At 44.6% G+C, this 12,168-nt stretch overlaps 1 non-coding gene across 1 annotated transcript; it reads right to left on the bottom strand.

Annotated features, from left to right (window-relative positions):
• Positions 1-493: 493 nt before the first annotated feature.
• On the bottom strand, positions 494-566 carry trnak-cuu (transfer RNA lysine (anticodon CUU)). The gene has a single exon. It is a non-coding gene; the product is annotated as a tRNA-Lys (tRNA).
• Positions 567-12,168: the final 11,602 nt, after the last annotated feature.

The following is a 12,168-nucleotide window of genomic DNA, read 5'->3' as shown; positions in this document are numbered from 1 at the left end:
TTATGAGGAACGGTTCCATACTTGTATTCCCTGGAATATAGAAGGCTTTTTAGGATTTTGAGAGGTAGATAGACAAGCTGGTGAGGGAGTCCAGGACAATATCACAATATCACAGTAGCTGGTTTACGAGTGAAAACGGCCCTTCGTATCACTGTGAGTGTAAGAGACTCCCGGTGCCGCTTCCTGCACAGTGAATGTCAAGTCTTTGAAAAGGTGCAGAAAGTGTTGGGGGTGCAGATTCACAAACCTCTCTGATGGGAATGAGATTTTGTCAGAGGTTGCAGCCTTCCCGACTTCTCTTGCCCTTTGCGAGGCACCTGTTCCGGTTTAAATTTACAAACTGGATGAGTTGGTGATCACCGCACAGCAGACTCAGCGGTCCCCAGTGAGACAGAGAGAAATCAGCCCGGGCGCGGCGACACTGCACGGGGGTGGTGGAAGTCAGAGGTGGGGTTCATCTCTGAAAGCAACATAAAAAGTTTAAAACAGAATTCGCTCAACATGGGGCTCGAACCCACGAATCTGAGATTAAGAGTCTCATGCTCAACCGACTGAGTTAGCTGAGCCTAAAATACCAAACCACTCTTGTATGTCATTACAGTGAACTCGTCCCTGGGTGTCCATGTGCAGCAATCCCAACATAACGTCGATATCTTTGGCTGTGTTTATCGGTGTGTGTGTGTCCACCTGCAGGTTGATTCTGAACGAATACGAGTGTTTGTCTTCTGTTTGTAACATTAAATAAAAGAGGGCATCAGACGCTTCCCTCCCTGAAACTGGGGAACCAGTGAGTCAGACTTGTTGTTGTGAAAACGCAAATGTAGCATTAATTGCGGAATTATACAGACTCTTATCAGCGCCAAAAGTAGCTTTACAATATATACATCCCAATGAATAAATACATAATACAGATACATGTAAATGCATTTGCAACTAACAGAGACACGAAACCAGAAATATTATTTGCACCTAATACAAACCCTCCCAGAATTTTCGACATCTTGCATGCCTTCCCTGGTGGAGGCTCTCACCGCCGCGATCCGGGTTCGATTCCGGCTCAGGGAATTTGCTCTTTCAAAAAACAAGTGCCAATTTTGTACAATCATTGCAAATTTACGGCACAGAAGGAGGCCATTCGGCCCATCGCCTCCGCGCCGGCCGAAAATGAGCCACCCAGCCTAATCCCACTTTCCAGCACTTGGTCCGTGGACTTGTTGGTTCCGGCAATTCAGGTGCACAACCAATTATTTGTAAATGTAACGAGGGATTCTGCCTCCACCAGCCTTTCAGGCAGTGAGTTCCAGACCCTCGCCACTCTCTGGGTGAAAAAAATTGCTCCTCAGCTCCCCTCTAATCCTTCTACCAATCACTTTAAATCTATGCCCCCTGGTGATTGAACTCTCTGCTAAGGTAAATAGGTCCTTCCTGTCCACTCTATCTTGGTCCCTCATAGTTTTGTACACCGAATTAATCACCCCTCAGCCTCCTCTGTTCCAAAGAAAACAACCACAGCCTATCCAATCTTTCCTCACAGCGATATTCTCCAGCCCTGGCAACCTCCTCGTAAATCTCCACTGTAACCTCTCTAGTGCAATCACATCTTTTATGACCAGTCTGCCATGTGAGACCTTGTCAAATGCCTTGCTAAAATCCATGTACACTACATCAAAGTACTCCAGGTGTGTTCTCACCAAAGCTCTATTTAATTGCAGCAAGACTTCCTGACTCTTGTACTCCAACCTCCTTGCAATAAAGGCCAACATACCATTTTTCTTCCTTATTGCTTGCTGTACCTGCATGTTAACTTTCTGTGATTTGTTTACAAGTACACCCAACTCCCTCTGAATACCTTTATTGGACTCTCACCTTTTAAAAAATATTCTGTTTTCTATTCTTCCTACCAAAGTGGACAATTTCACATTTTCCCACCTTATACTCCAACTGCCGCTTTCTTACCCAATCACTTAACCTGTCCACCTCCCTTTTCGTCCTTCTCACGGTTTACTTTCCCACTCAGCAAACTTAGATACGTTGCACTCGGTCCCCTCATCTAAGTCATTAATATAGAATGTAAACAGCAATTGCGACATAAATTGTCCGCCCAGCGTCGAAAGCAGGGCCGTTCGCGTGTAAAGCGAACTGGTAACCACTGCCCCACAAAAAACCGCTGGTGACTTACACTGGAGCTTAACCTTATGAATCAGATCATTCCCGTCCGGATCGTTTTCCACATGAACCGGCCGCCCTCCCCCCAGGAAGTAGCCATTCTGATTCTGTGACTGTGGCCAGCTTTGTTCGCACACACTCTCCCTTGTTTTCTTCCACATCCGCAGATTGGGGCCGGGCCCGGACTAATTTTTTTTCTCTCTGTCTCACCCGGGGCCGCTGAGTCTCCGACTGAGATCACCAACCTGGTCTCCGACACCCGATCACCAACTCACCCAGTTTGTACATTTAAACCGGAGCAAGTGCCTCGTAAGAGGGCAAGAGATGGAGGCAACCTCTGACAAAATCTCAGGCTCATCAGAGAGGTTTGTGTATCTGAACCCCAAACACCTTCTTGCTCCATTTAAAGTTTTGACCATTGCACACCACGCGGTACTCTCGTCTCTTGCACTGACAGTCAAGCAAGCGGTCGATTTCCCGGTGTTTGCCGAAACCGCCTGTCTCTCTGGCTGTGTCTATCTCTGTGCGTGTGGAGCTGCAGGCTGATTTTGAATTAATAAGTGTGATTGTGTATGTTTCTTACAATAAATAAATGAGGGAATCAGACGCTTCTCTCCCTGACACTGGGGAACGAGTGAGCCAGAATTCAGATCAGGGTTCTGTTTATTGTGAAAAAGGGCATGCGATATGAATTCCGGAATTATTCAGACTCCAACCAGTGCTAAAAACATCTCTGATCCAAACACGCAGCCTTCCGATGTGGATTCAGACGCGCTACCGTTGCGCCACGAGCTCTGATAACAAAAACGTGGATGTTTACCTTTATGAAATTATCTCATACACCGTTTCATTTATTTCAGGTGAACAAATCCCCGCCCACTCCCAGCGGGTCTCACGCAGCCTCCGAAGCAGCCTTCACCTGTCCGCGGCAGCATGATTGCAGCAAATCCAATTACACAGACCCGGCACCCAGAATCATCCCATCACAGGAAAAGAACTGCTCAAAATGCTTAACAGGGCGGGCAGCATCTGAAAAAAACGCTGAGACTTTCGGTGTGTGGACTTTGTTCAGGACTGCTAACAGGACGGTGTAAAAATATAAACTATGGGTGTGTCTCAATTGATGGCATGCTTCTTTATAAAGTGAGTGTTTATGTCATGTGTGCCATTTATAAATTTATTTGGATTATTATTATAATATGATATATCTTGTTATAAATATACATGTTGCATCTGTGACACTTATAAATGCATTTGGGTATAACTGTGTGGTGGTTATCATTATACCTGTGTGCATCTGTGTTATGTATTTGTGTGTAATTGAAAAATAAGACATAGAGAAATAAATATCCAGAAAATACATTTACAGTATATACACCCCAATAAATGAATAAATAATAGAGATACATGTAAACACATTTGTAAGCAGCAGTCATGAAATGCATTTACATCTCACAAATCAGAAATATCTCTTTAATCTATCACGGCTGCAGCCTAATATATATATAATTATGGCACAGCACTATTGCAGCGTTCCCTGGTGGTTTAGTGGTTAGGTTTCGGTGCTTTTACCACTGTGACCCGCGTTCGATTCTCGGTCAGCGAATTTGTTTTTACAGAACAGTTCATTAATTACACAAAATAATTCAAGTCTCTGACACGCCGAATGATTCTTTTAGTTGCCATTCATAAACCCACAACTTTCTGTTTCGCACTGAACGAAATGCTAACAAGTTTGCCGAGTGACTGTCGAATCTCCGCTAAGTTTGTGAGGAGCAAGTTCCAGCAAATTGTTTCTGACCCGGGGATTTTTCGCGTGTGAGGCCAACATGATAACCATGACACCACGAAAACATCTACTTAGTGCAGCCCAGGTCAGATGGAAGTGTTCAGGGAGAAAGTGAACTGCTCACTCCCACTTCTGGGGGATGTCCCAAAGCGCTTCATAGAGATGTAATCAAAAACATTGAATCATAGAATCACAGGAGGCCATTCGGCCCATCGTGCCTGTGCCAGCTCTTTAGACTAAACGGTGCAATTTCAAAGGGGGTGCAGGAACAGAGAGAGACCTGGGGGTGTACGTACACAAATCTTTGAAGGTGGCAGGACAAGTTGAATAGATTGTAAAAAAAAAGTATTCGGAGTCGTTGACTTTATAAATAGAGGCATAGAGTACAAAAGCAAGGAACATATGCTAAACCTTCATAAATCACTGGTTAGGCGCCAGCTGTCCGCCACACAATTCTGCCCACCACACTTTAGGAAGGATGTCAAGGCCTTCGAGAGGATGCAGAAAATATTCACCAGAATGGTTCCAGGGATGAGGGACTTCAGTTACGTGGATAGACTGGAGGAGCTGGCGTTGTTCTCCTTGGAGCAGAGAAGGCAAAGAGGAGATTTGATTGACGTGTTCAAAATCATGACGGGTTTAGATGAAGTAAATAAAGAGAAATTGTTCCCATTGGCGGAAGAGTGGAGAACAAGAGGACACAGATTGAAGGTGATTGGCAAAAGAACCAAAGGGGACATGAGGGAAAGGGTTTTTTTGCAGCCAGTAATTGTGATCTGGAATGCACTGCCACAAAGGGTGATGGAAGCAGATTCAATTGTGGCTTTCAAAAAGGAATTGGATAAATAATTGAAGGGAATAAAATTGCTGTGCTGTAAACATTCTGCCATTCTAGACAGAGAGAGACGGAGAGGCAGAGTTTCCGATTGGACGACTTCACTATCCATCTTCATGAAGAATTCTATCATGTTATGGTCACTCTTCCCGAAAGGACCCCACACGACAAAATTATTAATCAACCCCTTCTCATTGCACGACCCTCAATAAGGATACGATAGCATAGTGCTTAAGTTACTAGACTAGTAATCAGAAGTTATAAATTCAAATCCCGCTACAGCAGCTGTGGCATTTAAAACAAAACAATTAATTAAATAAAATTTGTAATCAGTAATGGTTGCCATGAAACTGCTAGATTGCCGTAAAAACCTGCCGTCCCTACCCGGTTTGTCCTATATGTGATTCCAGACCCAAACTAATGTGGGTGATTCTGAAATGGCCCAACAAGCCATTGAGTTGTAAAATCTCGCTTTAAAAAAAAAGTCAAAATAAGCATTGAACCGAACGGACCACTCGGCACCGGACACGACAACGACCAACTCACACACCATCCCGACTTGGAAATATATCATCGTCGCTGGTTCATGAATCCTGGAGCTCCCTTCCAGACGGCACTGTGGGAGAACCTTCAACATACGGATTGCAGCGATTCAAGATGGCGACCCGACACCACCTTCTCAAGGGCAATGAGAGATGGGCATTAAATGCCGTCCGCGCCAGCGACGCCCACATCCCATGGACGAAAACAAAATCTGAAATAGCCTGTTCCCTGTTGAAGAGAGTCAAAGCGAGGAGAGATAAAAGAGTAAGGGAAATGGAGAAAAGAGAGAGCAAAAGCGGATAGTGAATTACGGAGCGTAGAAGGAAAGAGAGAAAGGTCTTAAATACTGTGCGAGAGTGATGCAAAGAGAAGAAACACAGACAGGGAGTTAGACCGAGGAGTGAAGGAAAGGACATTAAAGAAACAGGGGGAGGAGTGTAAGGCTGTAAAACAGCAAATATGTCGCTAGTTAAAAATCCTGGAGTTCTCTTCCAAACAGCACTGAAAGAGAACCTTAACCACACGGACAACAGCGATTCAAGAAGGCGACCCAGCACCACCTTCTCAATTGCAATTAGGGATGGGCATGAAATGCCGTCCTCGCCAGCGACGCCCACATCCCATGAACGTAAAACAAAATCTGGAATAGCCTGTTCCCTGATTAAAAGAGGAAATGAAACAGAAAAAGACGAATAGAGAATCACAGAGAGAGAGAAGGAAACAAAGATAGTGGAAGAAGAGACAGCCACAGAAACACAAAGATAGAGGCAGGGTGAGAGAGAGGGAAATGCCGAGAGAGTGATGCAGATGAAAGAAGCACAGACATCCATGGCGATAGACAGAGAGGATATGAAGGAAAAGGGGAGGAATGGAAGGCAGTAAGGACAGCGCTGATGAAATTGTACTAGTAACGACATTCTAAGGAAACTCATTATTAGTTTGATAGTCGTGCTCAGAATTAGACTGTGATATTTGGGCAAGAGAAAACTTTCTATGGGAGGAACAGACCAGAGGTTCAATTGTACATCAATCTGAAACAGACAGGGCAAACATTTCTGGAGTATAAAGGGGAGACAAAATCATAAGCACATAGGAACCGCGCCATGTACCAATGTGGTGTATTACGGTTGCCTTTTTAAAGTGCCAGTGCTCATGAGGCACGGACAGGAGAGGAACTACTTCGGACTTTATATCGATCGTTTATAATAACTTCAACCAGTAATGGAATTATTTATAAAATCAGAAACTTCACATCCAGTGTGTGCAATGTGCAAATTGTAATTCATTTCAAAGACCGACTGTCCAGTTACATTACAAATGACGTTTATAAGAATGATCAGTTATTTCAAACAGTCTGACAACATTAAAAAATTAAAGATCTGAACACAGGAGCAGCGCTGGGCTTCTGGGTTTTATCTGTTGGTGATCATCAAATAGTTTCACGAATTGAAACAGGGAATGTGGGAAAATAAAACATGAATTGAGTTTATGATTCATCGCAGTCCAGTAAGAATCGTGCAGTTACAGATCCATACAATAAACAGGAAAAAATGAAGTGAACTCAGTTGTATTGAGGATTAGCAAGAGATGGTAGAAAATCAGCGTGAGACTCGCTAATAGATCCTTTGAACCGTGTCAGACTGGTCTGGGACTAAATGCTTATTTCACAGCAATGATTGGAGATAGATCCACTGCAATATAATAACATGAAGAATTGATCCTGATACATGTTGTACTTGCATTTCTGTCCTCAGCATCCGGGGGAAGTGACACTGGTGCAGTGAGGGACCTGAACAACATGGAGATAGAGTTCAAGTTCCCTGGCAAACTAATGCTAAGAATTTGTGAACTCACACAGGGTTCAGTGGAGACTAAAGCCTGGAATCTGATGAAGGCAGGGAATCGTTCACTGAACTTGATGATTTTGGAACCTCAAAGAGTATCTGAATCACGCGGAGGAAACAGTGGTAAATAAGGGAGGACTATTCATTCAGCTGATTCCAGTGAATGGGTGACTGTCCAGAAATCGAAGCGAGGAAGCGGAATATTACACCAAGCACCGCGGTATTACACCAATCACAGTAAGAGGAGCGCGGTATTACACCAATCACAGTAAGAGGAGCGCGGTATTAAACCAATCACAGTAAGAGGAGCGCGGTATTATACAAAACACAGTAAGAGGAGCGCGGTATTATACAAAACACAGTAAGAGGAGCGCGGTATTACACCAATCACAGTAAGAGGAGCGCGGTATTACACAAAACACAGTAAGAGGAGCGCGGTATTACACCAATCACAGTAAGAGGAGCGCCGTATTACACAAAACACAGTAAGAGGAGCGCGGTATTACACCAAACACAGTAAGAGGAGCGCGGTATTATACAAAACACAGTAAGAGGAGCGCGGTATTACACCAATCACAGTAAAAGGAGCGCGGTATTACACCAATCACAGTAAGAGGAGCGCGGTATTACACCAATCACAGTAAGAGGAGCGCGGTATTACACCAATCACAGTAAGAGGAGCGCGGTATTACACCAATCACAGTAAAAGGAGCGCGGTATTACACCAATCACAGTAAGAGGAGCGCGGTATTATACAAAACACAGTAAGAGGAGCGCAGTATTAAACAAAACACAGTAAGAGGAGCGCGGTATTACACAAAACACAGTAAGAGGAGCGCGGTATTATACAAAACACAGTAAGAGGAGCGCGGTATTACACCAATCACAGTAAGAGGAGCACGGTATTATACAAAACACAGTAAGAGGAGCGCGGTATTATACAAAACACAGTAAGAGGAGCGCGGTATTACACCGATCACAGTAAGAGGAGCGCGGTATTATACCAATCACAGTAAGAGGAGCGCGGTATTATACCAATCACAGTAAGAGGAGCGCGGTATTATACAAAACACAGTAAGAGGAGCGCGGTATTATACAAAACACAGTAAGAGGAGCGCGGTATTACACCGATCACAGTAAGAGGAGCGCGGTATTATACCAATCACAGTAAGAGGAGCGCGGTATTATACAAAACACAGTAAGAGGAGCGCGGTATTATACCAATCACAGTAAGAGGAGCGCGGTATTAGACAAAACACAGTAAGAGGAGCGCGGTATTACACCAATCACAGTAAGAGGAGCGCGGTATTACACAAAACACAGTAAGAGGAGCGCGGTATTATACCAAACACAGTAAGAGGAGCGCGGTATTAAACCAATCACAGTAAGAGGAGCGCGGTATTATACAAAACACAGTAAGAGGAGCGCAGTATTATACAAAACACAGTAAGAGGAGCGCGGTATTACACCGATCACAGTAAGAGGAGCGCGGTATTATACCAATCACAGTAAGAGGAGCGCGGTATTATACCAATCACAGTAAGAGGAGCGCGGTATTAGACAAAACACAGTAAGAGGAGCGCGGTATTACACCAATCACAGTAAGAGGAGCGCGGTATTACACAAAACACAGTAAGAGGAGCGCGGTATTATACCAAACACAGTAAGAGGAGCGCGGTATTACACCAATCACAGTAAGAGGAGCGCGGTATTATAACAATCACAGTAAGAGGAGCGCGGTATTATACAAAACACAGTAAGAGGAGCGCGGTATTACACCAATCACAGTAAGAGGAGCGCGGTATTACACCAATCACAGTAAGAGGAGTGCGGTATTACACCAATCACAGTAAGAGGAGCGCGGTATTATACAAAACACAGTAAGAGGAGCGCGGTATTACACAAAACACAGCAAGAGGAGCGCGGTATTATACCAATCACAGTAAGAGGAGCGAGGTATTATACCAATCACAGTAAGAGGAACGCGGTATTACACCAATCACAGTAAGAGGAGCGCGGTATTATACAAAACACAGTAAGAGGAGCGCGGTATTATACAAAACACAGTAAGAGGAGCGCGGTATTATACAAAACACAGCAAGAGGAGCGCGGTATTATACAAAACACAGTAAGAGGAGCGCGGTATTATACAAAACACAATAAGAGGAGCGCGGTATGATACAAAACACAGCAAGAGGAGCGCGGTATTATACAAAACACAGTAAGAGGAGCGCGGTATTATACAAAACACAGTAAGAGGAGCGCGTTATTACACAAAACACAGTAAGAGGAGCGCGGTATCATACAAAACACAGTAAGAGGAGCGCAGTATTATACAAAACACAGTAAGAGGAGCGCGGTATTACACCAAACACAGCAAGAGGAGCGCGGTATTACACCAATCACAGTAAGAGGAGCGCGGTATTATACAAAACACAGTAAGAGGAGCGCGGTATTATACCAATCACAGTAAGAGGAGCGCGGTATTATACCAATCACAGTAAGAGGAGCGCGGTATTACACCAATCACAGTAAGAGGAGCGCGGTATTACACCAAACACATTAAGAGGAGCGGGGTATTACACCAAACACAGCAAGAGGAGCGCGGTATTACACCAAACACAGCAAGAGGAGCGCGGTATTATACAAAACACAGTAAGAGGAGCGCGGTATTACACCAAACACAGCAAGAGGAGCGCGGTATTACACCAAACACAGCAAGAGGAGCGCGGTATTATACAAAACACAGTAAGAGGAGCGCGGTATTATACAAAACACAGTAAGAGGAGCGCGGTATTACACCAAACACAGCAAGAGGAGCGCGGTATTACACCAATCACAGTAAGAGGAGCGCGGTATTATACAAAACACAGTAAGAGGAGCGCGGTATTACACCAAACACAGGAAAAGGAGCGCGGTATTACACCAAACACAGTAAGAGGAGCGCGGTAATATACAAAACACAGTAAGAGGAGCGCGGTATTATACAAAACACAGCAAGAGGAGCGCGGTATTATACAAAACACAGTAAGAGGAGCGCGGTATTATACAAAACACAGTAAGAGGAGCGCGGTATGATACAAAACACAGCAAGAGGAGCGCGGTATTATACAAAACACAGTAAGAGGAGCGCGGTATTATACAAAACACAGTAAGAGGAGCGCGTTATTACACAAAACACAGTAAGAGGAGCGCGGTATCATACAAAACACAGTAAGAGGAGCGCAGTATTATACAAAACACAGTAAGAGGAGCGCGGTATTACACCAAACACAGCAAGAGGAGCGCGGTATTACACCAATCACAGTAAGAGGAGCGCGGTATTATACAAAACACAGTAAGAGGAGCGCGGTATTATACCAATCACAGTAAGAGGAGCGCGGTATTATACCAATCACAGTAAGAGGAGCGCGGTATTACACCAATCACAGTAAGAGGAGCGCGGTATTACACCAAACACAGTAAGAGGAGCGGGGTATTACACCAAACACAGCAAGAGGAGCGCGGTATTACACCAAACACAGCAAGAGGAGCGCGGTATTATACAAAACACAGTAAGAGGAGCGCGGTATTACACCAAACACAGCAAGAGGAGCGCGGTATTACACCAAACACAGCAAGAGGAGCGCGGTATTATACAAAACACAGTAAGAGGAGCGCGGTATTATACAAAACACAGTAAGAGGAGCGCGGTATTACACCAAACACAGCAAGAGGAGCGCGGTATTACACCAATCACAGTAAGAGGAGCGCGGTATTATACAAAACACAGTAAGAGGAGCGCGGTATTACACCAAACACAGGAAAAGGAGCGCGGTATTACACCAAACACAGTAAGAGGAGCGCGGTAATATACAAAACACAGTAAGAGGAGCGCGGTATTACACAAAACACAGTAAGAGGAGCGCAGTATTACAAAAAACACAGTAAGAGGAGCGCGGTATTACACCAAACACAGTAAGAGGAGCGCGGTATTACACCAATCACAGTAAGAGGAGCGCGGTATTACACCAAACACAGCAAGAGGAGCGCGGTATTACACCAAACACAGCAAGAGGAGCGCGGTATTACACCAAACACAGTAAGAGGAGCGCGGTATTATACCAAACACAGTAAGAGGAGCGCGGTATTACACCAAACACAGTAAGAGGAGCGCGGTATTATACGAAACACAGTAAGAGGAGCGCGGTATTACACCAAACACAGTAAGAGGAGCGCGGTATTATACAAAACACAGCAAGAGGAGCGCGGTATTATACAAAACACAGTAAGAGGAGCGCGGTATTATACAAAACACAGCAAGAGGAGCGCGGTATTATACAAAACACAGTAAGAGGAGCGCGGTATTATACAAAACACAGTAAGAGGAGCGCGTTATTACACAAAACACAGTAAGAGGAGCGCGGTATCATACAAAACACAGTAAGAGGAGCGCAGTATCATCCAAAACACAGGAAGAGGAGCGCGGTATTACACCAAACACAGCAAGAGGAGCGCGGTATTACACCAAACACAGCAAGAGGAGCGCGGTATTACACCAATCACAGTAAGAGGAGCGCGGTATTCTACAAAACACAGTAAGAGGAGCGCGGTATTACACCAAAAACAGCAAGAGGAGCGCGGTATTACACCAATCACAGTAAGAGGAGCGCGGTATTACACCAAACACAGTAAAAGGAGCATGGTATTACACCAAACACAGTAAGAGGAGCGCGGTATTATACAAAACACAGTAAGAGGAGCGCGGTATTATACAAAACACAGTAAGAGGAGCGCAGTATTACAACAAACACAGTAAGAGGAGCGCGGTATTACACCAAAAACAGTAAGAGGAGCGCGGTATTACACCAATCACAGTAAGAGGAGCGCGGTATTACACCAAACACAGCAAGAGGAGCGTGGTATTACACCAAACATAGCAAGAGGAGCGCGGTATTATACCAAACACAGTAAGAGGAGCGCGGTATTATACCAAACACAGTAAGAGGAGC

This window comes from Heptranchias perlo, unplaced genomic scaffold, assembly GCF_035084215.1.
Source record: "Heptranchias perlo isolate sHepPer1 unplaced genomic scaffold, sHepPer1.hap1 HAP1_SCAFFOLD_137, whole genome shotgun sequence".
Classification (NCBI taxonomy): Eukaryota; Metazoa; Chordata; class Chondrichthyes; order Hexanchiformes; family Hexanchidae; genus Heptranchias; species Heptranchias perlo.
The sequence above is the reverse complement of the archived record's forward strand: the minus strand, read 5'-3'. Positions and strand labels throughout refer to the sequence as shown.